This window comes from Protopterus annectens, chromosome 1.part2, assembly GCF_019279795.1.
Source record: "Protopterus annectens isolate FY-2018-M chromosome 1.part2, PAN1.0, whole genome shotgun sequence".
Lineage (NCBI taxonomy): Eukaryota > Metazoa > Chordata > Ceratodontiformes > Protopteridae > Protopterus > Protopterus annectens.
Window position 1 is genome coordinate 295,745,767 of NC_056727.1, and position 5,270 is coordinate 295,751,036.

Genomic DNA, 5,270 nt, shown 5'->3' on the forward strand with positions numbered 1-5,270 from the left:
GTGATTACACAGATAAATGGCATAAGTAATAAATCTGGCAGTTTATCTGTTCTTAAAATTACTAGTAGCTAAAACATTTACTGAATTATATCTACTCCTGACTTAGGAGTCCAACCAGCATTTGCATAGTTTCACAGAAAATGGATTATAATTTAAGTTCTGTTTCAGGAATGCATCTGTATTGCAGAAACACACACCAGAAATAATGTGGGAAACAATCTTCCAATTTATCCCAGTCTTGCTCTCTCTCCTTAAAAAAAATATACGAAGGATATAAACTTTTCTCCCCTGATTTACTAAACTTCTGTGCAGGACAAGCTTAGCCCTGCATGGAAGCGACCATTTAGGAGCCGGACGGCAGTGCGCCATACATATTAGTAGGGCATGCTGCCTGAGCTCCTAGGCTTACACGGAGCATGTAAGAGTGCAGGGGGCATGTCTGAGAGCAGAGATCTGAGAATAAACATGCCCCTACAATGTAGAACAGTAGAAAGGGGTATGCAATGAGCGAGACCGCTCACAGGTGTCCGCATATCCCCACCAACAGTCCCTCTTGTGTATAACAGCAACAGAATGTAGTAATAAAATGAAGAAACCCTAATTTTTTGTTTAAAATTCTATTGAAGCTAACAGTAGGTGCGCGAGTGTGCCCATCACTTAGCTATGATTAAAGCAGCTGAAAATGCTGAAGAGGATAACAAGGAAGATATATGCAAATGAAACAGCGTAGCAATAGTGTAGTGGGCAGAGCATTCACATAATGAGCAGGCATTCCTGGTTCAAGTCCCACTACAGCACGTTCATTTTTACATGACAAAACACGTTATGACCAATATTTGTGTTGCATAACCCAATAAACACCATATATTTATGAGCTGGAGTACTGCAGTAAATGCACATGTGAGGTGTCAGTATCATAATGAATAAGGCACTAGTAAGCAGGTCTAAGCACAAATAAGCAGTTTTAAGCATAACTAAGCACTAGTTAGTGGGCGTAAGCCCATTTGCGTGGTGGTAAGCAATGCCTACACTGGCTAAGCAATTCTAAAGCTAACTCTCTGTAAGCAGATGTAATGGCAGGTTAGCATCGCTTACCATCATGCAAACCCACTTACAACTGCTCAAAAGTGCCTTAATCACTATGTATCAAACGGCCCTTGTTCTGCCCATCAACAAAATAAACAGGCATGCAGATCTTGAACCTAGAACCCTATACACCATAGCTCCAGTAGTTATCCACCAAGCTATCACAGAAATACAGAAGAATGAGGTAGTAGTAAACATGTCCCCACCATAGTATAACCAAACTGAGCCTGTGAAAGGCATCAGTATACAGTCATATGTGCCATAACCCACTACATAACCTAAATATGTGAACTGGAGTACAGCAGTAAGTCTAGAAGTGAGGTGTAATTGTAATAGAGTGTTGAGGTCCCCAGTAAAACACAAGGATCCCACAGAGTGTACGTACACATCAGTCAGAGATACCAGGCATACATATCAGGTGTAATGAATAATAACACAATGCCAAAAAAGGCATTATAATGAAGGGCTAATGTAAGTAATGCTAAGAATTGCACAGGCCAACCTAGGAGGTGTGAGCAGTGTGTAAACCAACTAACTCTTTGTGCCCAGTGGTATACCCCTTTAAACAATGCCAACCTTTGGTAAGCATAGCTTAGCCTTTTTAAAACCGGCCAATCATAGAAAAGTGCGGAAAATCGGCCCTACTTAAACCCAAGAGGTGGGAATACATCTCATTACTGGATGTAGCTCCCCCTTGCAGGCACTATGGCAGTAAGGGGAGAAGGAGTGCGCTTCCGGGCACAGTGCTGGTGCATCCAGGAGTCCAAGGTCATGGCAGGACTCCTAGTTAAAAAACATGCACAGAGACTGCTGCAGGGCCAGTACCAGGGTTCCTAATATAAGGCAGAGGCCTGGGACCATCTCGCCCACAACCTCACCAGTGCCACTGGCATACCCAGAACTGGTGAGCCGGTCAGGCACCACTATGCCGACCTGAAGTGGCAGAAGGGAGACCTCTTGGAGGAGTGGCTCCAGAGAGGCTAGAGCATCAGGGGATGTGCCAGATGTGTGTAAGTATCACCCCAGTATGTGTGTAATAAGTGCCAGCTCAGGTATATCATGGATAGGTATGGTTAAATATTCCTCTTATGTCCCCCAGAGCTGCAACGGCGTGGCTGCGAACCAGGAGGTCCACATCTGCCACCTGGCGCGGTTGCGACATGAAGCAGGTCAGTAATACTCATGCTTTTACTGTCATATGAAATAAAAATAAAAGAAGTAGTAAATTAATTGCTAGTATAAATCCTGTATTGTTCAAGGCAAGTACTGCATACACTAGAGAATATGGCAGGAAGAGTCTCATATGGTTTGTATGGCAATAAAAGTGTAATATCCTGACAAAACAAGTCTACCTGCTGGACTGCATGTGTATATTCTGGTATCATATGGTAATGTAGATTTGCAGTCATGTAATAGTACTGTAGTATTAAGCACTGTTACCCACACCATACACCATAATTTAATGTGTAGGAATGCCTATATATAACAGGTGTAATCCCCAGAAACCATTTAGTACAACTGAGAGACACATAGACAGTAAACAAGGAAAATGCAGACGACAAAAAACAAATAGCACATGCAACTGAGATGTGAGCTGTTGATTTTTGAGCATACACAGCCACAGTTCAAATCCTGCCAATGGTAGTAGTCTGCATGCATAATCATACCCCACAACTGTACAGATATATCCAGAATGTCTACTAAAGTGGCCCATATCTATTGCCTATCAACCTGTCCCCCTGTGAAATCAGTGGGATAATCCCAGATGTCTAGGCAGCAAACAGGAAATATAACTGATTGACACACATTTATGACAACAAATCTGGCACAGTAGCAACTCCCCAATACCTTATGTGACTAAGAAGCCACGTATGTCACATTTACACCCCGACTTGTTAAGCTGTGGTCAGAGTGTGTACAGTAACAGAATGAGATGTATGTGCATAATAGTAATGTGGAACCTGGTACTGTGTGTGGTAACATTCAGGTAGTGCTAATAAGCATTCCTACCACAGGTCTGTCAGATACCAGCACTGTGCCCAGAAATACAAGAATGATATGTAGTTGCTCTGAATAATGAGGTATTACACATCACTGTCACCCACACTGTCCTACAACATATAACTGTCTAGGAAATCTGTATAAGAGTGTTGTTATACAAGGTCAGAATGCATAAGCACAGGGTATTAATAAGACAGAAAGCAGATTGGAGATATACAGCAATATCAATATAGCAGACACAACTGTGATGGACAGTGTTTAAGTTGTAGCAGACACAGCCATGATCTGAATCCTGGGAGTGGAATTAGACTCCATACAGATTCATACCCCACAACTGTACAAATGAGGCCAGAATGTCCAGTATATGTGCCCATATCTGCTGCCTGTCCCCCTGGTAAGTCTGTGGGATGATCTCAGATGTGTAGCCAGCAAACAGGGAATACAAGGGATTATTAACCATCATGAGAACACACATGTCACTGTAGCAACCCCCGAAACTTTTAGGAGAGTAATATTTCAAGTATGTCCTATGTACACTCCCATGTTGTCAAGCTGTGACCAGAGTGTGTACAGTAAAAAAACGAGATGTATGTGCATAATACTAATGTGTAATCTGGAACCTTGTGTGGCAACAGTCAGGTAGTGCTAACAAACATTGTTCCCACAGGTACGCTGGAAATGAATACTGTGCTGAGAAATACAGACCGATATGACCTTTACTGGTACCATACACCCTGGTATTGTAGGAGATTGTGAGTGTTGCAGTTTCTCTGAATTATAAAGTATCACTGGTCACTGTTGCCCACACTGTGCTACATAATATAACTGTGTAGGAAAGCATGTATATGTGTGTGTCAGGTCACTCAAGGTGGAACAGGGCAATATTCTAGATATGTCGAGGCACACCAGCATGTGGTCAACACATGGCCAGAGTCTGTGCAGAAAGAGTTGGATAGCATAGTGTAAAACATCAATCCAGAATCCAGGTGTATGTGTACAAACAGTTAGTCAGTGTTAACAAACATTCCCTTTACAGGTATTCCAGGTAAGAGGTGTATACTGCAGGTAAAACCGGTTTATGTGTAATGATGTCGACAGCCATATCATTGTCCAATATAAGTCTACAGGGTTGTGTAGTAAGACTTGTAAGGTACAGATAACAGCACTGACTAGGAAAGTAATGTGGACTCCAGGAATATACTACTTGTTAATTGACATCTTTCTCCCCCCCCACCTTATCTCCAACAATAATCAACATGCCCACCCCAACTGGTATGTGCTGCCTCTGATAATGTCCAATTGTTTGATAAATATTTTAATGGTTTCCATGCATGTGCCATATTGAATTATTCAAACATTGTTGGCATGGTGCCTTCAATGTACCTGCATGCTGTTCTTATTACCACTGTGGTCCCATATACGCATGTGTTTTGTTTGCTATGCAACTGTTCCGTATCTGGTATCTGGGTTAATGGGAATATCTATGCATTCTGTTATACCTAACCCTGGAATGTGTTGACTATTACTAACCCATATATAATGTTGAAATCTAAACACTATAGCATGCTTGGGAAGGCTGTTCCCAGTGGACCCACCTGTCCCACCTCAGCTGGCCAAGGCACCATCACCAGCATGTCTGGGGCCCAACCACGAACCTCCCTGTCCATTGGCCCTGCAATACCTTCAGGTGGAACTTCCTCAGGAGATGGGCCCCCCCACCTTGGAGTAGGCACGGACAGGCAGCTGTCACCCATCGCTAGATCAGAGTCGTGGTGCGTAGAGCGATCATCGAGCAGTTCAGTGATCTTCTATGCTAGCTTGAGGGCTGTGTGTCACAATTAAAGAGTCAGCCTGGCTCTGTGGCTAAGCCCCCAGCACAGCCACTTTCGGGGCTGTGAAGGTACATTGGTGACTGCCCATGGGTGGGGACCTCAGTCCCACTGTTACCACTAGGGGGCTTGTGGGGTTCCGATTTCCCAACACCCTCCCCATCAAGGTGTTTACCACCCACATGTGTCATATACCGCCCCTGTATGTGTCCTGTCTGTTAACCTACCCAACCTACCTCCCCAAATGTACCTACTACCCATTCCCAACATCCTACTCTCACCTGAAAAAAAAAGAAAAAGGGCAATCTGTTCCCACAAAAAAAAAAAAATCACACCCCATACATAGCTGTCCAT